General features: G+C 44.0%; 1 protein-coding gene and 1 long non-coding RNA gene across 2 annotated transcripts in view; both read right to left on the bottom strand.

Moving 5' to 3' along the window:
- LOC310712567 overlaps nt 1–24165 on the bottom strand; it is a 29550-nt gene extending 5385 nt beyond the window's left edge. Inside the window, exon 1 of the long non-coding RNA XR_014528947.1 lies at nt 22836–24165. This is a non-coding gene — a long non-coding RNA (uncharacterized lncRNA). The remainder of the gene's footprint in view (nt 1–22835) is intronic.
- Nucleotides 1–25341, bottom strand: part of LOC310712511 (phospholipase A2 inhibitor NAI-like) — an 86948-nt gene that overhangs the window by 29977 nt on the left and 31630 nt on the right. The gene's annotated exons all lie outside the window — the stretch shown is intronic.

The following is a 25341-nucleotide window of genomic DNA, read 5'->3' as shown; positions in this document are numbered from 1 at the left end:
ACCTCGACACGCAATGCATGTTTGCTAGATAGGCAAATGAGAGGAGCTTAAGCCCTCTGAGTATTTTCCTGTACGGTTCCTAGAAGGAACTCTGAAAGACACTCCCACTGTGCCCCGTTTGTTGAGGGTGTGGGCACTTCCTCTTCCTTTTTGCTCTCTTATCATCATTCTTCCAGCAATGCAGAACCATGTGCTTGTATGAGCTCCAAAGCTCAGACTCCATCATAAGCTTGACCAAAGTATGTCTTTGTAACTGGATCACCATTTTAAGCCCCTCTGGACAAAGCTGCTGTATCTGTTACTCTTCAACAAGTATTCTGAATGAGTATATGTTATCTTTACCTTTTCCAAGCAAGAATCTGTGTGATTATTGTTTTAAGGGGAAAAAAAAAGGAAAGACTTTTTAAGCAGCAAGGGGATACACTCTGCTGAACTTACAAACATGAGGAAGGGAGGATAATATCTAATAAATACAATTTTTCCGAGCATCAATACACATCTCTACTTGAAGGGAAGCAGGTGATGGCATGACGTGATGTCATACCATCATGTTGTGCTTGTGTGTGCTGGGCACCCACATACTGGGGCTCAGGTTGGTGCCTCTGGTCACAGGTGTCTCCTCCTCCTCCTGCAACAGGCTACTCCCCCCCCCCAAAAAAAACCAACAACCCAGGAGGGGCATGAAAAGAGTAGAGGTGAGATCAGCTGCACACAGTCTCAGTCATGGAAAAAGCCCTGGAGAGGAGACTTAGGCAGATGCGAGGTGTTTGGGGATCTTTCGTCTTGGTAACTGATTTCATGGAGTAAAACCCACGGGAAATGAGCTGTTGTATTCATTAGGCCTGACACTCTGTGAAAATTGTATTTTTACTAAGAAAGAGTAAGAAAGGCAAAGCTTGCTGGCTCTCTTTAACTGTGAGACCGAATTGTCTGCCTCAACATTCAGTCTGAACTGTTACATGACTGAAATGTGTCCCAGTATAGGACTGTGATTGATTAATCTCCCCCAGGAATTTCAAAACGACACTTTAAAACATATCTGAATTTGTACAAGAGGGACAGGCCACAACAAACGTCAAAGAAAATACCTTAGAATATTTACATGGTTTTGCAGAAGAAAATATGCTGTACTCATTGATTGATTGAGCTTTGGTGGGGGTTGGGCAGCACATCTGCTGTGGCACTCCCCATTTTACCTCTAGTGGCGAAATAGGATATACCACTCTTGACAGCAAGGCAGCCCAAAGTCTGCCATTCTTCTCAGGTAGGAACTTTATCTTCCTTCCATTTCTTTTTTCTCCCCATGTTACCTTAAGTGGAGAAATGGGATGCACCACCCAAAGTCGACTAATTATTGATTAAAATTTGACCTGAAAGTCTGGCCAGGGATTTCACCCCTGCCCACTGCCAAAGCTATCTCCCATCTCCAAGCACTATTATTTCCCCGAAGAAATGTTGCTTTTGGTAAAATGATACAACATACATGATTTGCCATATATATTTATTTTGGGCATGATTCAATGACCTCATTTGTGCATGAAAGTCAAATACAGCCTGTCTTTGAGGAGGAGCTTCTAGACTTCTAGAAAGAAAGCCTGGGAGTCCTCAGGCTGAAACCTCCCCTTCTTCAACCACTAGGCCATCATAAATGGTGGTGTCTTCTGTGGCATCCTCGCCCATTGCTTCAGTGCACTCTGCTTGAATGATGTTAAATCCCAATGATCCAATATCAGTCTCCAGCAACCCATCCAGGTAGTCACACACACTAGGTGTTGCACAGCCTCGGACAGCGCCCAGGATGCTGCTTCCCCCTGTTGGGAAAAACACACACATATATTTTTCCAAAACCCACTCCCTGAAACAGAAGGGTAGTCAACTTTTCTCAGACCAAGAGCCTTTTTCCAGTCTGGGTGACCTTCTGGGAGGTCCACATGCCATTGGAAACATATGTAAAATTCACCTTTACACGGCAGGCTATTTTCTAGATACAGTCAAACCCCCCTCTCTGTTCTCCCTCCAGGTAACCAAGATTCAGGGGCACCAATCCAGCCAGGCCAAAGCATACAGGTAGGGTATGAAGTGGGGCTTGTGAGGGGTGTGGCCTAGGGAGAGGAGGTGTGGCTAAGGTGGATCCCAAAGGCCGGAGAGAGAGAGAGTCCTAGAGGAATGCCTTTGGCCCCTGGGCCTGTGGGTCTCCATCCTACCCCTCCCCCCAATTTAAAGTGCAAATTTTAAGATGTAGTTTTATTTAACAAAATCTATGCTTACAGATGGGGCTGTAGCTGCACTCCATCATACAAGACTCACCAAAGTCCATGCTTGCTGCAAGATAGAAGCATTGATCCTCAACATTTCTGCAGCTGACCGTCTTATTGCTCTCACACTCATCTGAAAAGATGTTGATGCAACTCGGACACTTCAGCCCATTGGGCTCCCTTGTCTCGGTCTCAGGGACTGGAAAACAATCACCACACCAACATTGCAATTAGTCAGTGTATTTCTTTTGCAGATGCAAACCACAACTTGCTGTATGTGAGGGGTGGGAATTGTACTCCTTCCAAGATGGATGCCTACTACCTTCCAGCACTTCTGCAAGTGGAGTGCTTTAGCCATGCTGCATTCATCCAGGGCTACATTAAGGCATGGTGCAAGAGATTTCTGACTGGGGCCACATTCACAGCAAACATTTCAAGCAAAGGGATACCACTTTAAGCAATTGGGCTTAGCACTGAGCACCACTGGGGGGGCATTCTGAGAGACAAAATGGCAGCCACAGATGCACACAAACGATGATAAAATTCTACAAAATGGCCCTCTTCCTTAGAGTGGTAAAGAGAAAGAAAGCTCTTAGTAGTTTTATCCTTAAAAAACACTTCTGGGAAAACGTGCTTAGTTTTGGTAAAATCATGCTTTCACCTAAGAAAAAATGACAGCTAATAAGAGCTATTGTGTGGGGTTTGTATGCTAATCCATAGCTCTGTGAGGGGAATAGGGGTTTTCCAATTAACCCTCAGCACCCTTAAGAAACTACCACTCCCAGAATTCTTTGTCCTAGTGTTGTTATAGTGTTTACAATAAAAGCTTACACTAGGATGTTGGGAATGCTAAGGTGAACCACCAAGGAAGGAGGGGTGAGTGAAGATCTACATCAGGAACAAGGGAATGTGAACATCTACATCAGGAACAAGGGTGGGAGGAGACCAGAGTTCAAATCTGTACTTGAGCCACGACACTTGCTGTGTGACCTGGGTCCAGACACTGCCCCTTAGCCTGACTTATTTTACACGTGTGTTTGAGGCTAAAATGGTGAGCAGGAGAGCCAGACACGCCACCTTAAGCTCTTTGAAGGAAAGAGTAGGGTTGTAAATATCAGAAGCTGCTGCAGGAGAGGGACTGTGAGTAACATCCTGTGAGGAATGTTTCTAGGACTAAGGTAGAACTGTGAAGCTTCCTTGTAATATTTGCTCATGAATGCTGCATGCTGTTCAAGTAATCTTGTTATTGATACATGGTTTTTGGTTTTGTTCTATCTGCAGTCTTTCTTTTACTATTCTATGTTGTTAAATACTGCAAATATCCTCTTAGAAAGCACTGTTCTGTTGGCGAAGACAGGAGCCCATGTTGCGGATGTTTGTAGAAGGCCTGGCCAATCCAGAGGTATCACTCGCTGGCCTTCTCACTCGCTGGATCATCACCTTGTCATGGTGAGTGGGTTTGCACGCTATCAAAAATGATCTTGTGAAGCTCCTGTCAGAAGTCTCTAACGGTGATAATGAATGACTTTCAACCCCCCAAATAAAGCTCAAATAAATCGTCTTTCCTAGTGTCACCCTCAGGCACCTCCTGGAGTGACTGGCTGCCACCATTCCTCCTTGTCTAGCCAGTCCCTGACATCAGGACACTGCCAAAAACTTGTTTGTCTTTCTTTGACATCTCTCATTACTTGAGTTTTACAGGACCAGCTTTCTTGATGATGATACTTACTTTCAGGATGTCCACTGTTGCACATATCTGCATTGCAGCAGGTTGATGTGCTCTGGATGTACAGTGCTGAGCTTATGGAGACACTGGAATTGTGTTCCTCACACAACTCTGTATCGATGCAGGACTTGAGAACCACTCTTGACCCCAAAAGTGCTATAAAAGAAAGAATTGGAATAGGAAATTACTAGACCTGGAGATAGGGCTGGTCCACCCATGAGGCAAGGATTGATGGTCACCTTATGTGGTGGCATCCAGAGGGGCAGGGGATCTGACCACCAAGAAAAGCATTGCCTGATGCTGCCTTTGAAGCTGTGGTGTGATCCTTGGAGTACAAGAATACTTGGCTAGTTTAGATGTATTCAAGTCTCCAGGGCCATATGAACTGCATCCAAGAGTATTAAAAGAACTGGCAGATGTGATCTCAGAACCACTGGCAGTCATCTTTGAGAATTCCTGGAGAACAGGCGAAGTCCTGGCAGACTGGAGGAGGGCAAATGTTGTCCCTATTTTGAAAAAGGGGGAAAGAGAGGACCCAAATAATTACCGCCCAGTCAGTCTGACATCAATACCAGTGAAGATTCTGGAGCAGATCATTAAGCAAACAGTCTGAGCACCTAGAAAGGAATGCTGTGATCACCAATAGTCAGCATGGATTTCTGAAAAATAAGTCATGTCAGACTAACCTGATCTCGTTTTTTGACAGAATTACAAGGCATTTGACAAGGTGCCCCATGATATTCTAGTAAAGAAGCTGGTAAAGTGCGGTCTTGACTATGCTACCACTCAGTGGATTTGTAACTGGCTGACTGACCGAACCCAAAGGGTGCTCATCAATCGTTCCTCTTCATCCTGGAGAAGAGTGACTAGTGGGGTGCGACAGGGTTCTGTCTTGGGCCCAGTCTTATTCAATATCTTTATCAATGACTTGGATGATGGACTCAAGGGCATCCTGATCAAATTTGCAGATGACACCAAACTGGGAGGGGTGGCTAACACCCCAGAGGACAGGATCACACTTCAAAATGACCTTGACAGATTAGAGAACTGGGCCAAAACAAACAAGATGAATTTTAACAGGGAGAAATGTAAAGTATTGCACTTGGGCAAAAAAAAAAAATGAGAGGCACAAATACAAGATGGGTGACACCTGGCTTGAGAGCAGTACATGTGAAAAGGATCTAGCAGTCTTGGTTGACCACAAACTTGACATGAACTAACAGTGTGACGCGGCAGCTAAAAAAGCCAATGCAATTCTGGGCTGCATCAATAGGAGTATAGCATCTAGATCAAGGGAAGTAATAGTGCCACTGTATTCTGCTCTGGTCAGACCTCACCTGGAGTACTGTGTCCAGTTCTGGGCACCACAGTTCAAGAAGGACACTGACAAACTGGAACGTGTCCATAGGAGGGCAACCAAAATGGTCAAAGGCCTGGAAACGATGCCTTATGAGGAACGGCTAAGGGAGCTGGGCATGTTTAGCCTGGAGAAGAGGAGGTTAAGGGGTGATATGATAGCCATGTTCAAATATATAAAAGGATGTCACATAGAGGAGGGAGAAAGGTTGTTTTCTGCTGCTCCAGAGAAGCGGACACGGAGCAATGGATCCAAACTACAAGAAAGAAGATTCCACCTAAACATTAGGAAGAACTTCCTGACAGTAAGAGCTGTTTGACAGTGGAATTTGCTGCCAAGGAGTGTGGTGGAGTCTCCTTCTTTGGAGGTCTTTAAGCAGAGGCTTGACAACCATATGTCAGGAGTGCTCTGATGGTGTTTCCTGCTTGGCAGGGGGTTGGACTCGATGGCCCTTGTGGTCTCTTCCAACTCTATGATTCTATGATTCTCTTCTATGATTTTAAGATCTGCCACCTCCTCGCCAGTTCCTCTCCCCCAGCTGAGCCACCCCATGTCCCTGTTGTTCATGACAGGGACCTTGGAGCTCCTTCCTTTTTCTTTTTTAATATAATGTTTATTAAAATTTCTTTTTTCATTTATAACAACCGAATAAAATTTCTACATCACATACAGGTTTGCTCAAATTGAGTATTCACATCCTCCCATCCCCCTCCCTGACTTCCATATGCAATCACTTTTATTTCGCATTTCTAAATCACCCTATTTACTTTATCTCCATACTTAAAAGACTTACTTCTAATATTTATAAACAGGTATCAAATCATAACCGAACAAAATATTTTAAATCAATCCTGCAAATGTTTTAAAATGTTTGCAATGTCTATTCATATATGGTACAAATTTACTCCAGTCCTTTTCAAACAGTTCGTCTCGCTGGTTTCAGATTTCCCCCATCGTAAGTTTAAAAGGTAAAGGGACCCCTGACCATTAGGTCCCGTCGTTGCCAACTCTGGGGTTGAAACGCTCATCTCGCTTTATTGGCCAAGGGAGGCGGCGTACAGCTTCCGGGTCATGTGCCATCCAGACTAAGCCACTTCTGGCGAACTAGAGTAGTGCACGGAAATGCCGTTTACCTTAACGCCCGAGCGGTACCTATTTATCTACCTGCACTTTGACGGGCTTTCGAACTGCCAGGTTGGCAGGAGAAGGGACCGAGCAACGGGAGCTCACCCCATTGCGGGGATTCGAACCACTGACATTCCGATTGGAAAGTCCTAGGCTCTGTGGTTTAACCCACAGCGCCACCCGCATCAAATACCACCTCGGGGCTCCTTTCTGAGGCCCCCTCCGCCTCTCTGGTGCCCATGTAGGCACACTGCCTCTTTCCTTGTGGGGTGGTCATTCGCAAAGCGCAGGCTACAAAGCCACCCTACCTGTGCCTTGCAGGGCTGCATGCAGTGCCTGGCTGCCTTTGACTGGCAGAGTGGGTTCCGTCTTTCCTCCTGTGCTGAAAAAGCAGGCAGGTGGCAGCCAAGGCACTCCACCCAGGCTCTTGCAGCTGGGGAGGAGGAGCACTTTAACTGAGCCCCTGCCCCACTACTGGCTCATTTGGGGTTTCTGCAAAATTGCTTGGCTGAGGCGAGGGCAGCGGTGTGCTCTTAACCCAAGCAGTTTAAGGAGGGAGGGAGGAATAACCTTTATAAGCCTCGTCATGCAGCTTGTTTCTCCCACTGCCAGTATGAAGGACAGAACACGATGGTGATTTCACTCAGCGATATATCTTTCATGAAACTGCCACCCCTCCTGAGTCCCTCTGCCTCCAGCTCCAGGCTGCTCCTTGTTTTGTTTTTCCTCAGTGTGCTGCGTGCTGGAGGCAGAGGGACTCAGGATAGGTGGGGTTTCCTCCACCTTTTTACTGCTGAGTGAAGCTGTCATCACGGTCTGCCCCTCATACCGGTCCTGGGGCGAAATATCAATAAATCACCCAGGCCAAATCTTCAGTCACCCTTTCTTCTGGGTCTGCGGGGTGGGGAACATTTTATGGTTTGCCTCAGGTATCCAATTGTCTTGAGCAGGGCCTGCTTGGAGCAGAAAGAGATTTCTCCAGTTTTATTTATTTATTTGTTGTATGTGAGTCAGGAATGGAGAACCTTTGGCTCTCCAGAGGTTTCTACCACCCTTCTCCTTATTGAATGGGACCAGTTAAGGAGGTTTCATGGGAAGGAATTCATCAATGAAATAAGTTTTCTGGCTGCCCAGGTAACTGGACAGGGTGGATTAAAATCAATTTTTTTTAAAAAAAAATCAAAATAATCTGATTTTAAAATTTAAATCAGAATTTTTAAAATTTAAATTGGACTTTTAAAATTTAAATTGTATTTTTTTAAAAAAATGCTTTTTGTGGAAAAATCTTTCTAAAGATAGTTTTCTATTTAAGTTACATTATAGTCCAAAGGCTATCCTCATCAGGAAATAAGGATTTGTTTTAAGTTTTTCATGTGTGCTATAACTCCCTCCAATGTATTTCTTAAAAAATCATTTAACCACATCAGTTAACAAACATGGATACATATGCTATAATGTTATTGCTTTAGTTAAATAAATTGTTTAAATTGTTATTAATTAAATGATTATTTTTCCCTTCCAATAAAGTACAGCAGAAAAATTGTCCAAATATAAACAGTCAATTTATTAAACCTCACAAATATTTCATAATTATCTGTCAATGTATTTCTAATAGTATAACCAAATCAGTAATTTTTGATATAAGTGTAAAAACTACTCTGAAAATTTATTATTCCAAAAACGAAACCTTCATCTCATTGTAAATATTAAGATTATACCAGCAAGAATGAGTCTTTCTGTAATAAATAAATAAATAAAATCAAGTCTTACTGACTAGTAATTTAAATCATGATTGAAATCAAATCCACCCTGTAACTGGACCAATGAGAGTCGATGCTGGAGCTCATAAAGGGAGCATGTACTATAGGCAATTAGGTCTGTTTCTCTTGGTTTCTTATTTTAAGTTCATTTCTGCACATTTTCATATCAGTTTCCAACTCCCCCCCCATCAACATTTAGTGTGAATGCAATTTTTACTCTTAGGCCCTATCTGCAGGGTCATACTGATTTAAGCAGTCATGGTTTCCCCCATGGGGGTGGGGGGATGTTTGTTGACCATATTGGCTGTGAATCCTGGCGGACTAGCTCTCTCCCTTGCAGGTCATTTTTCACTTGGCCTGGGAGATGGGAACCTGACAGACTCCAACTACAAAAGCTGTTGTAGGTTATTGTATGCACACTTTACCCTAGTATGTGCATTTGTCTATTGATTACATGGCTGGACAACTGAATTGCAAAAATGGAAGAAGTGCAGATTCTGAAGGATGGCTTTGTTTTGCTCTGCCAATTGAGTAAACATACCTTTAAATATGAACTGACTTGAATTTCTTCCCTGCTACTACAGGCAATGCAGAACCTAGGACACTACTTTATGAAAAGTCATGTTCCGTGGCTTGTGGCTAAGATATGGCCTTCGAAAGTGAGTCAGGGGGTTTACGTTTTGGTGATGAAAGAGGTTGAAAGTTCTTCTCACTTACACAGTTTGCCAACTCCTAGGGCAGACAAGCAGGACTGGTCCCTGGAATCGTCACACTCCTCAGTGGTGGCATTTCTGCAATCTTTTCCTTGACTGAAACAAGACTCACATATCAGAGATGCCACTGCAGACAGGGGAAAAATGGGTTTAGAAAACATTAGTAACTGTAGGAGGAATAGGTCTGCGTCAAGGTACATGAACACAACACTTTCTGCTACAAACACCATTTTACGAGAGGCAGCAAAGGCCACTGACTTGTATAGCTTCAAAAGCGGACTAGATGCATACATGGTTACCATCCTCAACTGATACATTTTTTCTGCAACATTGGAGGCACTATTTATCTGAATACTAGTTACTGGAAACCGCAGAAAGTGAGCTGTTGCACTCAGATCTTTCTTACGGGCTTCCCATAGGACCCATGGCAAGAACAAGAGGCTAGACTAGATAGACCATTGTTCAGCTACATAATGCTTTCTATATATATTCCCTCTGTAGTTCTTAAACTCTGAATGGGGGTGGGCCTTGCATTGACCAGAGAATGATTCTCCAAGATGGCTCCTGCAGGCTGAGGGAGAGGACCAGTAGAGAAGGTGTGGGGAAACCTTTAACCCTCCCGAAGTTGTTGTACTACAACTCCCATCAGCACCAGCAAACATGACAGACTCTGGTAAGCACATCTGGTACCCCTGGGATCTGACTCCACTCAGAGATTTGGGTGGTGTGTAACATCAGGAAACGTAAGGTTTGCATGGGGGGCCGGGTAATTCCCCTCCAAAATATGAGAATTGTGCCTATACATTTTCTCCTCTCATAAATTTCTACAAATGCAAGAAACCTACTCTTTACTTTAAATATGAGCCAGTATTCTTGTTCATCGAAGAGTGAACTACTGCCTTTCTCGCTCCCCCAATGTACTTGGGGATGCCACACCTCTCTACACGCATTTGGTTCAATAAAAATTGAATATTGGGAACAAAACAATATATCATAGAGGATCCTTTGTAATCTGGCCTTGTGCTTTATTCCTCTCCCTTTCAAAAGAACCACAAGTTCTGGTTCCTTCCTCATCCTGCTTTAATGGCTGACCCCCACCCCGCTTCGTTCCTTCCTGGAAACATGATGAACAGCACAGCGGCTGTGGTTCTGCTCACCTGGAGGAAGCAGGGCCAAGAGGAGGCAGGAGATCAGGAGTGTCTTCATCATTCTAGAGAGCTGAAAATGCAGGAAGGAGTTCGAGAACAGCACTGGGCCAAGCAAGGAACTGATGCATGAAGAGGCTTAGTTGGAGCAATTTATAGAGGGTTGCAAGGAGTACTTTCCCAGCACCCAGGAACAATGGATTCAGGACAGTGTCACAAATTATTAGAATTCTAATTATGCTATACCATAATGTAAAGCACAATGTTGAAAACCAATTAAACCTCTTCCCCCTTCCAATAACTCCAAGGACACGTCCCTCCTAATCTGTTCCAGCCTCAATTTCTCAACCCTGGATGTGGGGAAACGAGTCCCATCAGGTTACAGCACTGAAATTGGATTAGGTTTCTGGAAATCAAGGCAGTTTCCCTGACAGTATGAACTTTTAAGAAAGGGGGACAAATGTCTGTCCACAGTTTCCTTTGTGGTACAGTAATAAAATGCAGAGCAACCTGGATCCCCTCCCTCCCATTAAATGCACTTGTTTGGGGTAAAGAATTGGTCCACTTGCTCTTTAAAATAAGTTGGTTAGAGTTAAGAGAGTCCCATGGACTGCAAAAAGATCAAACCTATCCATTCTGAAGAAATCAGCCCTGAGTGCTCACTGGAAGGACAGGTCCTGAAGCTGAGGCTCCGATACTTTGGCCACCTCATGAGAAGAGAAGACTCCCTGAAAAAGACCCTGATGCTGGGAACGATTGAGGGCAGGAGAAGGGTACGACCGAAGACGAGATTGTTGGACAGTGTTCTTGAAGCTACCAGCATAAGTTTGACCAAACTACGGGAGGCAGTGGAAGACAGGAGTGCCTGGGGTGCTCTGGTCCAGGGGGTCATGAAGAGTCGGATATGATTAAAGAACAACAGAGTTAAGAGCAGGTGGGGGGATTGTAGGTCTGTGTCCAGAGGAGATTGCAGATTTAAGGGACTATCTTTTACTGGGGTTGGATATGCGCAAGTACAGCTCCACGTCCTTTGCTTTGGTTTTTCTTGTGATGCTGATGAAACTCAAAGACATCGAGAATGATGTGGATTTGGCATTTGGACAATGAGAAATGGAGAGTGGCAGAACCACAGATGTCCTGGGAGAGTGTTATTACAATGTTATTGCAGTGCAATGTTATTACAGTGGTACCTCAGGTTACAGATGCTTCAGGTTACAGACTCTGCTAACACAGAAATAGTACCTCGGGTTAAGAACTTTGCTTCAGGATGAGAACAGAAATCAGGCGGCAGCAGCTCGGTGGCAGAGGGAGGCCCCATTAGCTAAAGTGGTACCTCAGGTTAAGAACAGTTTCTGGTTAAGAACGGACCTCCGGAATGAATTAAGTTCTTAACCAGAGGTACTACTGTATACTATATCCAATTGCTGACACAGCTTAATTAACACAACTTAACAGCATCTGCTATACTGTTTCACAGCTGTAAAACTAGGTCATGATATTTACTCTGGCCTTTAAAGAGGTACACATCTTGTAAAACAATAATGAACCTTAATATTTAAATAAACCATTCAGCACAAAGAGGTTGGCTCAAATGTATAAGAATGTACCTAATAAGTTTTGGAAATGTAAATATTGCAAGGGGTCATTCTGTCACATGGGGTGGACCTGCAAGGAGGGTAAGGTCTTTTTGGACATGTTATATAATGATTTTTTTAAAAAATCAAAAATCAGACTTACTTTTCCAAGCCAACCCCTTCTGGCTGGCAATATTGATCAGCAAAATTCCAAATCAAGGGATCTTTATGCTCACAGCTGGAAAGTTGTGAGAATGCCCTGAAGTAAGGTCTTAACCTGAGGTACCACTGTAATGTATATATTTGTGTAATATATAATGCTGCTATATAATTTACTGTAAGCTTAGATTCTTCACATTGTTTCTTCTAAGAATGGGACTCCCAGATGCTGGTAATCTGGGGGATGCTAGGGGTGGGGAGAGTGACATTGGGCTTATGTCCTCTTCCTTCACCATCTTCTTCTTCATATTATAAGAGGGAATTATTATAAGATGATGTACCGATGTTATTTCACTCTGAAGAGCTTAGATCGAATATATAAGAATGTATCAAAAAATGTTGGAAATGTAAGAATTGCATGGGGCCATTCTGTCACATGTGGTAGACCTGTAGGAAGGCTAAGGTTTTTGGGGGTATGATATATAATATGGGGAGGGGGGAAATCAAACTGACTTTTCCAAGAGTCCAGAACGCTTCTGGCAGGCGATATTGGTCAGCAAAATTCCAAACTCTGTTTATGTATGCAGCGACAGTGGCAAGGGATCTTTATGCTCAGAGGTGTAAAGTTGTGAGAATACCCTGAAAGGAAGAATGGATGGTGAAAGCCTTAGAATATGCAGAGATGGCAAAGGTAAAGCAGGAGAGGCTGCTAAAACTGAGGCTTTTCCCCACATAATGCATTGGATCTGAGGGGCAAGCAGAGGGCAAGGCCTCCCTGGGCGGCATGGAGGGGGGAGTGCAAAGAGTCTAGATTTCCCTTCCTATACGAATGCTGCCTATTCCCTTCCTATACCTCCTATACGAAACCCGCATTGAAAAAAGAAAAAAAAGATGGCGCCGAGGTAAGACGCTCTTATCGGAGCTCAAAGAATTCTTTTAACTAAATGCCTTTGCTGCTGGCTCTCCTTCTTCCCTTGGATCTTATTTCCTTTCATTACCTCGCTGTGCTTTTGAACACCTTATTTTATCCTCCTCGGTGCCGGGACTTAATGAAGTTAATGAAGTCTTAATGAAGGCTCTCAGTCATTCCTTCCCGGGCATTAAGGCACTCCCTCCCAGTTTCTCGTTCACTCTCCGTGACAAACTTACTCAAAGGATCTTTAAGGACTTCTAGTGGGCTTTTAACCCTAAAAACTACAAATTCATAAAACCACAAATTTTTCCCACCACCTCAAACTTCGTGGACCCCCAAACATCCCAGTTGTTTTAACAAACCGAGAAGAAGGGGGGGGTACCTTAAAGGAGTGCTCTAATTGGACCCAGTTTTAAAACTCCTCGCAGCAGCCCAGCCAGGACTGAACGAGAATTGAATGAGATTGCGACCTGAAAACTTTAGCACTTTAGCACTTTATCACTCTATTTAGAAGTCTGATCTCATTGATTTAAGAAGAATCTAGCAATGAGAAGAGCCAAAAGACTCAGGTGTCCTGATATAGAAACTGACGCAGAGCCCTCTGGCTTCAAACAGAGTAATCTAGATAATTACCTGCTACCTCAAAAACAGCACATATTCCCTCCTAAAACTTTCCCCAACTCTTTACATGGAAAGACAGCTGAAGAGATATCCTTAGAGATAAATGAGGACAAGGCTACTACTCCCATAATCGAGGCACAAGCACTAATTGGTAGAAAGGTGGAGCTGCTGGAGGAATGCTGCCTATTGACTGCTCAAACAGTTCAAAAAATCTTTGAACAATTACAAAACATCTCCAAGAAGCTGGATAACCCAGATGAAAGGAGGCAACTCACTCCCTTTTCGCCATCCTTAACAAGCCCTGGAGGTAAACAGAACAAATACAAATTTATACCTCTAAACCAGCCAAAAACCAGAGGAAGACCCCCTCACTCACTCAACCTGATATTGAGGCCATGTGAGATTGTTCTCCACATTTTTCCATATAGAGGGCCCCTACCTTACTGGAGTCATCCTTCTGGGCCAGACATCACCTAAATCTGCTCCTAGGCCTTGAGGGTGGAAGTATTGACTTAAAAGCAATCAAGAGGCTCACTAACGATGGATACTCCAAAAAAGTACTACTAAGATTTGGTAGTCATAGAATTCCAACCAAAATCTTAAGGGAAAAGGCTAATTTAGCCCAGAAAGGAATTATTCCGCGTCGACACTTCGAAGACATATCACTCAGTCCATTGATCACATCTAAAAGACAAAATAAGATGAACAAGGCCATTCCACCAGAAGCCGACATCTGCCCTACTCCCGTGGAAGAACTCAGCAGATGGGAGAAACCGCAGCCAGCTACCCGGGAAATCACGCAAGAAAAATCCAAGCTCCCAAACCAAGCGACTGTAGCATCAAACAACAACCTCGCTTTTGACACAATAGACTGGACAGTCCCAGAAGAAGAAGATCTGCTGAGTAATTTTACCAAGTTACCAGATAAAGAACAAATAAATATACTCAGTAAATTGACGAAACTGCAGGCCAGATTGACCGAAATTCACCAACAAGGTCAACAAAATGCAGTAGAAACAATACACAATCAAACTTCACACTTACCAGCCTTCTCCCCAAAATGCATAGTCAAAAAGAGAGCTATTAATGGAACTTTTAAAAGTATAGATGCAGAGCTTCAAATCCAGCCTCCTTTAAAATATGAAATGGCAAGGAAAAACTCCAGTAAAGAGACCACAAATTCCTGGCTGAGATATCAAATACTAGCTCCAAACGAAATAGGTACCCTTTATTTAAGTACTACAAAGGATTCTAACATTGCCGAACAAAAGATGACCTCCAACAGACCTGGCACACTGAGCTCAACACCAAATGAGGCCAAAGAAATGGAAGTAGAGACTGAAAACAGTCCTACTGTCCATAACAGTCCACCAACCACAGAAATCTCTCAGGAACAAGGAACAGTTAAGGAAGAAAATCAAGAAAGGGAGGAAATTTTAATTCCCCGTACTCTAAAAAAGAATCAAAAAGATCCACCATTACCCTCCCCACCGAAAGCAGCGACAAATGGCTGTATTTGCACAAGACAAAATCCCTCGCTGGACTCAATAACAGAACTAGAATGACTAAATGCTGTCAATCAGCCACCAACTCAAAAACGGATTCTACGCTTACTGTCCTGGAATATTGCAGGGTGGGGAAACAAAGGCGGAGACCCAGACCTAATGAACTTCTTTAAAGATTTTGAATTAATACTTTTACAAGAAACATGGTCAACTAGAGATATTAAAATTAATGGATTCACCTCCTATACGAAACCCGCATTGAAAACAAATACGAAGGGCCGGCCGAAAGCTGGGTTCTGTTGTATGATCAAAGACAACCTAGGGTTTGAAATCAAGCACCTAGGAAAATGCTTACCACTTGCACAAGCTCTACTTTTAACACAAAAAGACGAAACTTTGCTACTTGTAAATGTCTATATCCCCCCAACCAAAAACAACAGCAGCAGTGAAAATTGGTCACAACTAACCTCCTACATAGAAAATTTGACAGATAAATACCCAAATGCCTCACTGATAATAGCAGGTGATTTTAATGCTAGAGTGGGAATCAACAATGAACAACTATGTAGTAAACTAAATTGGAACACTGATAATGATATCGCACATGCCCTGAAAATAGGACGTTCCTCCAGAGATAGGGTTGTAAACAACGAAGGCTTACGCCTACTTGAATTGTGTAACAACTTTAATTTGCAGATTGTGAACGGTTCAACAAAAGGCGATAGAAGCGGGGAGTTTACATACTTCTCCCCCCGAGGATGCAGTGTCATCGACTATATTCTTGTTCCTTATAATATTATAAATTCGATCATGGACCTCAAAATTGGAACGCGTACTGAAAGCGACCATCAGCCATTATCGTTGTCTATTAATTTAAAGGACGAAACCAAAATAACCAAGTATAATATCATAGAACCTTCTCAATACAAACAAATGACTCAATTAAAATGGTCCCAGGAAATGAGTGCAGCAGTGGGGCAAAAGCTTACAGCCAACCTGAGAAAACAAGTACTATCCAATTTAAAGACCACTAATCCCTACAGTGATATTCCGAAAATCTATAATGAAATTTTTCAAATGTTTGTAGAACTTAGTACTCCACTTAAAGTTTGGATACTTAAACATAGCGCCAGCCCCTGGTTTGACGATGAATGTTTCCAGCTAAAAAGAAAACTGCGCCAAACATTTAAAAATAATCGCACTAAACTAGAGCCCTCTTATCTTGATGAAAAAAGAAAATATCATTACATTCTGGCCGAAAAGAAACAGAAATATGCAACCCAAAAATGGCTACAATTATTCGACTCAATTCAGAGTAAAAACAACAAAGCGTTCTGGAATCTAGTGTACGGAGGATTGAAAGCCGAAAATCAATTAACCCAATCACCAATTGCAGAAACCAAATGGTCCCAATACTTTACATCTGTCTTTAACAATCTACATAGTGAACCTAAAGGAAATGAGACCACTAAAAATAAAATCAATGAACTCCAGGAGTGGCCAAGGGTAGAAGAAGTGGAAATTAGAGAGATAGTTAAAAATTTCAAATCGGGGAAATCTCCTGGGCCAGACGGTCTACCAATAGAATTATTCAAGACCTATATAGATTGGTGGGCAGAACCCTTAGCTCAATTGTTTACTCTCATAGACAAAGATGGGATCATACCTGAGATATGGTTAAGATCAATAATTATCCCAATCTTTAAAAATGGTGACCCAAAAGAACCAAGGAATTATAGACCGATAAGCTTATTATCAGTGATAGGGAAAATCTACGCTAAGCACCTTTTATCTAAACTCCTTACCTGGATGAAAAACCTAAATTTACCAGGGAAAGAACAAATAGGTTTCTCCAAAGGTTGCTCTACATTAGACCACTGCCTTATACTTATGCATTTGGTTGAAAAATATAGATCCCAAAGGCAATCTAAGATATATGCTGCTTTTGTAGATTTTCGTGGTGCATTCGACTCAATTGACCGCCCAAAGCTGTGGAGGAAACTTGCAGAATTAAAAATTGATCAGCGCTTATTGACTTTAATACAAAATCTATACTCTTCCAATGTCTGTCAAGTCAAACTTAACACCAAAGGTCACCTTTCATCAGACATCCCAAACTCGAAAGGGGTAAAACAAGGGTGTATTCTTGCCCCCTTTCTATTTAATTTATTTTTATCAGACTTGCCAGATCACCTTCAAAAAATAGAATCACATGCCCCTAAACTTAATCAGAAACCAGTTCCTCTCTTATTATACGCAGACGATGCAGTCCTACTATCATTAACGAGTTTGGGTCTGAAACGTCTTATATCTTCTCTGATCCTTTACTGCGAATGTAATAAACTCTCTATAAATTATGAGAAGACAAAAATTTTGGTCTTCTCGAATGGTTGGAAACTAGAGAAATGGAAAATAAGAGGGCAAGAAATCCAACATGTAAAAATCTATAGGTATCTGGGAATCTTATTCCAGAGCAATTTAGGGTGGGCAAATCATCGCACAAACGCCATAAAGCAGGCAAAGTGCACTTCATCAGCAGTTGCCCGTTTTTATTATCAGAAAGGTAATCAATTTATTCCTGCGGCTAACCAGATATTTCAAACAAAAGTGCAAGCCCAGATACTCTATGGAATCCCGCTATGGGTCCAAGCATATAACAGTGATTTAAAAAAGATTCACTCCAGCTTTCTGAGACGTATTCTTGGACTCCCAGCTGTGATCAAATATGAAACAATGTGTGCAGAAATAGGCATACACACAATGGAATACTGGGCCTGGTCCACCTCAATAAAGTAGTGGTTACGCTGCCATTTTTGTTGCTCCCCATCAAGCCTGCTCGCTGATTTGCTCAAAGACTCCTATAAATCAAGATGGTATCAGTACCTCGAAAAAAAGATTGAATCTTTAGGCATCGAGCTGGAGCCCCTGTACAATTCTAATGAGCAATACATTTTCCATAATATCCTAACTAGACTAAAGGATGTCGAGAGACAAAATATTATGGCAGCTGTAAACAAAATTTGCTCCCCCATATTCTATGATTTAAATATCTTAGATAGCAGAGCCAATTACGTCACTAAATTAATAATCCCAGCCCAACGTAGGGCTTTTATGCTGGCCCGGTTGAATGTTTTTCCCTCAGCACTTGTCTGGGGAAGATATCAAAACATCCCTAGAAACAAAAGATTCTGCAGATGCTCTATGAATGTCCCGGACACTGTAGAGCATATTCTCTTTCATTGCCCATTGTACAGTACGCTCCGTCAACGCGTGCTGTCCCCTCTTTTGGGTGGTCTGGAACCCCAACAAGGTGAATGTGTGGGATTCTGCCTATCCGATGTTGACCAAAGGGTAACGGCGGGGGTAGCTGAGTTTTTGGTAGCAGCCCTCCAAGGAGCAGGTTAACAAGGAAAACCACTGATTCTATATGTATATATATATATATATGTATGTATGTAGCCAACTGCTGCCTTTTTATATATATTTCAAGGCTCTTACATGTTATTTTCTCTTTTATGGTTTTATTTGCATAATGCCTAATAAAGGTTTGATTTCAATTTCAGATTTCCCTTCTACCCCAAAAATCTTGTATGTTTGTGTCCAATGTTGCCACTTTCTAAAATTTATTTATTGGTGCATGCTTTTCTCTCGTAAATGTACCAAACATGAAATAAAATAAACCTGGGATAATGGGGTATTCTCAGGTCAGTGGAGGATGTACGTGCTGTGTCCTGTTCGTGATGTGGCTGTGGAACTTGCCATTCTTTTGATAGAAAATGCTGTGTGGGGGCATGGGGTGGGGGACAAAAATGGGGGGAGTGTCAGTTGTGGGGAGTGAGAAATGTCCATGTTTTCATCTGAGGAATGTTGGAGGGTATGCAGTGGCTCTTGAACATCAATATGAAGCTGTTGGGAAGAGTCAACTGGAGTTTTGGCGTGAAACTCTGGATTCGTGCTTGGATGCCATGGTGCATGACAGCCAACAAACTGAGCTTGAACCATGAAAAACTGGAGGCCTTATGAATGAGTGATTCCTGGGTCTTGGAGATAGGTCAATTGCTTGGGAGCCTGGACACAGGGGTTCATGCACTGGTAACTTCAAGACTTGATTGTGGCAGCATGCAGTCTTTGTATCAGGTCCAGAAGCTGCAGCTAGGGCATAACATAACAGCCAGAGTGCTCATAGCAGCAGGCTACTGTCTACGTGTCACTCTGTTGCTGAGACAGTGGCACTGGTTGCCAATTTGCTGCCACGTCACATTCAAGATGCTTATGTTTATTTCCACTGATCCCTGAGCAATGTGAGCCAAAAGTGCCTTGTGGAGTGCACAAACCCCTATGCTACACCTGAAGCACTGAGATCCTTTGGCTGGGGCAATTCTTGTAGCTCCCTACACAGCTGAGGTTTAGTCAGCTTTCAATTCACAGGAAGCCTTTCGTGCAACAGGAGAGAGAAAAGCTTTTATTCCTTTCTCACAGTACTGGAATTTGTGGGCAGCCAATGACAGTTAATGTTGGAAGCTTTGAGAAAGATGGAAGAAAGTACAGTGGTACCTCTGGTTACGAATGGGATCTGTTCCGTAGGCCTGGCCGTATCCTGAAATATTCGTAACCTGACGCGCCTGTTCTCCTTATGTGTGCAGCGCCATGGAGCACTTCTGTGCATTCGTGAGGTGCGTGGAGCACTTCTGCGTGAGCTCGAGTGGCAAACCCACTTCCTGGTTTACTACATCCTCAACCCAAAAGTTACGTTACCCAAAGGTAACGTAACCCGAGGGTCCACTGTACTGTTTGAAATAGCATATGGTTAAACTCTGGAATTTGCTCTCAGGAAGTAAAAATGGGCAGCAACGTGGATGTGTTTGATTGAGGATTAGAAGAAACTGATGGAGGATAAGGCTATCAATGGCTACTAACCAATTTGGCCATGTTCTTCCTCAAGTGTTGGAGACTGTATTCCTGTGAATGTCAGTTGGTGGGAATCACAAGCGGGGGGACAGGATGGGACCAACTTTTGTGTTGCTGTCCAGTCCTGCTTTGAGGCTTTGCACAGGCATCTTGCTGGCCATTGGGACAACAGAGTTCTGGAACAGCTGGACTGGTTCAGCAGGCTGATGCAAGCTGTGCCAGTTGAAGCTTGTGAGAAATCTAACATTAGCCCAAATTTTGATTGCCTCAAAGTGGTGCTCACCCAGTGTACCTGCTGAAGACGAGGGGATTCGCAATGTACCTGCTGAAGAAACATGGTTTCACAATTTCTTTCTAAAATCACCAAGCTGTTCATTTGGCTGAGTAAAGGAAGAAAAAGGAGAATGAAAATCGGGAAACTATGGAGGCCTTGAGTAATCTATACCAGGAGTGGGGAACCGCTGACCTGGGGGCTAAATGCAGCCACTGCATGTCCCTCTACAGGGCCTAGGAGATGGGGGGGGGTGCAGGTAGTACATCGTTCTTTGGGATAACAAGGGGGACATCAGAAAATGTTTGCCTATATTGTGTGAAGACTAGCATTTATATTTTTGTAAGACTACATAGAATGCCACGAGGCCTCTTCCTCCGTCTGCTTCCTCATCTGCTAACATGCCCCTGCCTACTTCTCCCAATGGATCTAGAGACATGGCGCTGAAGTCCAGGTAAAAGATAGCGTGAGTGCTCAGGGTGAGAGGTGAATGAGAATGTGGACTTTCCTTGCCTCTCCTGCGGGTGATGTGCTCCGCCTTCTGAGGGGACTGCCATCCGCCTGTGAAGTGTGGGATATTTACCATGCAACCAAACCAACAATGCATATTTGCTAGATAGGAAAATGACAGGAGCTGAAGCCCTGTGAGTTTCTTCCTGTAAGTTTCCAAGAATGAACTCTCACTGTTATGTACTGAGTTGAGTATTATCCAAAATAAAGCAGTCTGATTGGTCCTAGAACAATAGGAACCAGAATGCAGCAGTCTGTTTGGTCGGCAAGAGCCACCCAATCCAGCTCCAGGTGGAAGTGAATCCGCAACCTGATTGGCCTACAGGTGAATCCCAGAATTAGCCAATCACGTGGGGCCCATTGTGTAAATAATGTATATAAAGCAGACAGTTGGGGGGAACTTCCAGTCCTCGCTACTATGAGTTCAGGATGAGGTAGTGGTGGAGAAGGCAGGAACCCCTGGACCTTTGTGGCCCAGGACCCAGTGTATGCAAAGAATTTGCAGGCAGGCCCGGCATGGGTACCCGCCACAGTCACCAGGGTCACTGGCCCCGTGTTGTACGAGGTGCTAACAGGGGGGGGGGGCAATGCTGGCACTGCCACTGCAACCAGCTATGGCGACGATTCCCGGGAGAAAACCAGGAGGAGGACAGGTCAGAGGGGTCCCAAGGGAACAGTGGGACAGTGAGGCCCTTAGAGCAGGAGGGGCTGCAGGGAAGGCAGAATCAGTAAATACAGAGAGGACCCGTGAGGCCGAAAGGACACTGGAAACCAGAGCCATGACTGAGCAAGCCGGTTGCGCCAGACCAAATGTCCGCATCACAGCCAGCATCCTCGGAACACGAGCCAGAACCCAAACCCCTGACCAGGGAACACCCTAGGCTGCAATGCATACATAGGTGGCTAGCATACGTTGAGGACTATGAATGCAACCTCCCAGGCAGGACTGGAACTTAGAGGGGAGGGGTGTTATGTACTGAGTTGAATAGGATCCAAAATAAAGCAGTCTGATTGGTCCTTGAACAATAGGATTCAGAATGCAGCAGTCTGATTGGTCCACAGGAGCCACCCAATCCAGCTCCAGGTGGTAGTGAATCCACAACCTGATAGGCCGCCTACAGGTGAATACCGGAATAAGCCAATCATGTGGGGCCCATTGTGTAAATAATGTATATAAAGCAGACAGTTGGGGGGAACTTCCAGTCCTCGCTACTATGAGCTGAATAAAGGGCATGAAATCCACACTCGACTCCAAGTATATTTCACCCACTGTGCCCCATTTTGTTGAGGGTTTGGGCACTTTGCTGTCTCATCATTCTTCCAGCAATGTAGAACCATCAGTTTGTCTGAGCACCAAAGCTCAGACTCCATCATAAGCTTGACCAAAGTATGTCTTTGTAACTGGATCACCATTTTAAGCCTCTGGACAAAGCTGCTGTATCTGTTACTCTTCAACAAGTATTCTGAATGAGTATATGTTATCTTTACCTTTTCCAAGCAAGAATCTGTGTGATTATTGTTTTAAGGGGGAGAAAAAAGGAAAGACTTTTTAAGCAGCAAGGGGATACACTCTGCTGAACTTACAAACATGAGGAAGGGAGGATAATATCTAATAAATACAACTTTTCCAAGCATCAATACACATCTCTACTTGAAGGGAAGCAGGTGATGGCATGACGTGATGTAATACCATCATGTTGTGCTTGTGTGTGGTGGGCACCCACATATTGGGGCTCAGGTTGGTGCCTCTGGTCACAGGTGTCTCCTCCTCCTCCTCCTGCAACAGGCTACTCCCCCCCCCCCCAAAAAAAAACCAACAACCCAGGAAGGGCATGAAAAGAGTAGAGGTGAGAACAGCTGCACACAGTTTCAGTCATGGGAAAAGCCCTGGAGAGGAGACTTAGGCAGATGCGAGGTATTTGGGGATCTTTCGTCTTGGTAACTGATTTCATGGAGTAAAACCCACGGGAAATGAGCTGTTGTATTCATTAGGCCTGACACTCTGTGAAAATTGTGTTTTTACTAAGAAAGAGTTAACTCAAACTTTTGTGGAACCAGGAGAAACCCCTAAAAAATGGAGGCAAAGCTTGCTGGCTCTCTTTAACTGTGAGACCAAATTGTCTGCCTCAACATTCAGTCTGAACTGTTACATGACTGAAATGTGTCCCAGTATAGGACTGTCATTGATTAATCTCCCCCAGGAATTTCAAAACGACACTTTAAAACATATCTGAATTTGTACAAGAGGGACAGGCCACAACAAACGTCAAAGAAAATACCTTAGAATATTTACATGGCTTGCCTACCGCTGAACACGCCTCATTCCTTCCAAATAGGTGCTGCTGCAAAGGCTGCGCACTGGGGCCTGTTAGTAGACAGGATTGTGAATACGGGTCATTGGAAGTCTGACGCTGACAAAGGTTATGTCAGGAAGCATCGCCAATGATGCCTGTGCTGATGCCTGTCTGTTATTCCTTTTTTCATAGGAGCAGCTGTGCGCATTTGGATTGTCGGCCACAGCATCATGCACTGAGCTGGCAAGCACCCTGACGAGTCTGGACTGGGGGCGCCATCTCGGCCTTCCTGCCCATGTTTCTAGCTCCAGTCCGCATCTGGATTGTGGGGCACAGCATCGTTTACTGGGCTGGCATCAGAGCTAGGCAGTCTGGAAGGGGACTGGGTCTTGGCCTCCCGCAGCATGTGCAGGTGTTGTGGATGTCCATGCACAGATGCAGTGGAGCGAATTCATCCCGCTAATTAAGCATAGGGTGCTTTTGGATGGCCCCCCCCATGGCAATTGTGATTCAGATGGGGGAGAACGATGTGGCAACTTATGATTGCTTTACTTTCGCTCCACGATTCAGAGAGACTTGGGGGAATTGGTGACCTTAATACCCACAGTTAAAATATTTTGGTCACAATCGTTGCAAAGGCGCTATTGGCACGGCATTTCTTGACCTGAGGCTGCTGAAAGGGCCAGGAAGCGCATTAATTCTGCAGTGTGTAAGAAGGTGGCGGAATTGGGTGGGTTGGTTATTTCCCACCTGGATATTACCTTCAAGGCTCTGGCCCTTTACTGCAATGATGGAGTACATCTCTCTGTACTGGGGAATGATGTTTGGTTGGATGCGGTAACTGCAAGGTTGAAGGTTGGGTTGGGATTGTGAGTGGTTGGCGGCGAGCGTAAAGGGCTTGATTGGCAGTTAGGCATTGGTTATAAATTGGTGGAGGAGGGGTTAGGATAGGCTGGGCCTGCCCCTCCATGGTTGCTGCGGAAAGGGAATTCCGTTAAAGGAATCCTGGGGCTTGCCATCTTTTCGTCCAATCCCTGGAATGGGACTAGGGCCGGCAAGCCTTCGGGGAGCATGCGGATGAGAATTGAGGGTCTGTGACTCAGCTCCATTTCTCCCCGACTTGTTTTCCCACACTGTCTTTCGGTGGTGCCCGGAAGTCAGTTCTGTCCCCAGGCGGGGGGACAGATAGTCTTAACCAATGCCTAAACAACCACTCACGGTTTTGTATTTAAATAAAATTGTGGCCAAAATTATGCCAAAAACCTTAAACAAAAATTAAGTGTGTGTTGTGCGTTATTTGGGGGGTGGCTTGGGGACCTCGACACGCAATGCATGTTTGCTAGATAGGAAAATGAGAGGAGCTTAAGCCCTCTGAGTATTTTCCTGTATGGTTCCTAGAAGGAACTCTGAAAGACACTCCCACTGTGCCCCGTTTGTTGAGGGTGTGGGCACTTCCTCTTCCTTTTTGCTCTCTTATCCTCATTTTTCCAGCAATGCAGAACCATGTGCTTGTATGAGCTCCAAAGCTCAGACTCCACCATCAGCTTGACCAAAGTATGTCTTTGTAACTGGATCACCATTTTAAGCCCCTCTGGACAAAGCTGCTGTATCTGTTACTCTTCAACAAGTATTCTGAATGAGTATATGTTATCTTTACCTTTTCCAAGCAAGAATCTGTGTGATTATTGTTTTAAGCAGCGGCGGGGGGGGGGGGGGAGGAAAGACTTTTTAAGCAGCAAGGGGATACACTCTGCTGAACTTAGAAACATGAGGAAGGGAGGATAATATCTAATAAATACAACTTTTCCGAGCATCAATACACATCTCTACTTGAAGGGAAGCAGGTGATGGCATGACGTGATGTCATACCATCATGTTGTGCTTGTGTGTGCTGGGCACCCACATACTGGGACTCAGGTTGGTGCCTCTGGTCACAGGTGTCTCCTCCTCCTCCTGCAACAGGCTACTCCACCCCCCCCAAAAAAAAACAACCCAGGAGGGGGCATGAAAAGAGTAGAGGTGAGATCAGCTGCACACAGTCTCAGTCATGGAAAAAGCCCTGGAGAGGAGACTTAGGCAGATGCGAGGTGTTTGGGGATCTTTCGTCTTGGTAACTGATTTCATGGAGTAAAACCCACGTGAAATGAGCTGTTGTATTCATTAGGCCTGACACTCTGTGAAAATTGTGTTTTTACTAAGAAAGAGTTAACTCAAACTTTTGTGGAACCAGGAGAAACCCGAGTCCCCCTAAAAAATGGAGGCAAAGCTTGCTGGCTCTCTTTATCTGTGAGACCGAATTGTCTGCCTCAACATTCAGTCTGAACTGTTACATGACTGAAATGTGTCCCAGTATAGGACTGTGATTGATTAATCTCCCCCAGGAATTTCAAAACGACACTTTAAAACATATCTGAATTTGTACAAGAGGGACAGGCCACAACAAACGTCAAAGAAAATGCCGTAGAATATTTACATGGTTTTGCAGAAGAAAATATGCTGTACTCA

The sequence above is a fragment of the Podarcis liolepis genome (assembly GCF_965112155.1).
Source record: "Podarcis liolepis genome assembly, chromosome: 7".
Lineage (NCBI taxonomy): Eukaryota > Metazoa > Chordata > Lepidosauria > Squamata > Lacertidae > Podarcis > Podarcis liolepis.
The sequence above is the reverse complement of the archived record's forward strand: the minus strand, read 5'-3'. Positions and strand labels throughout refer to the sequence as shown.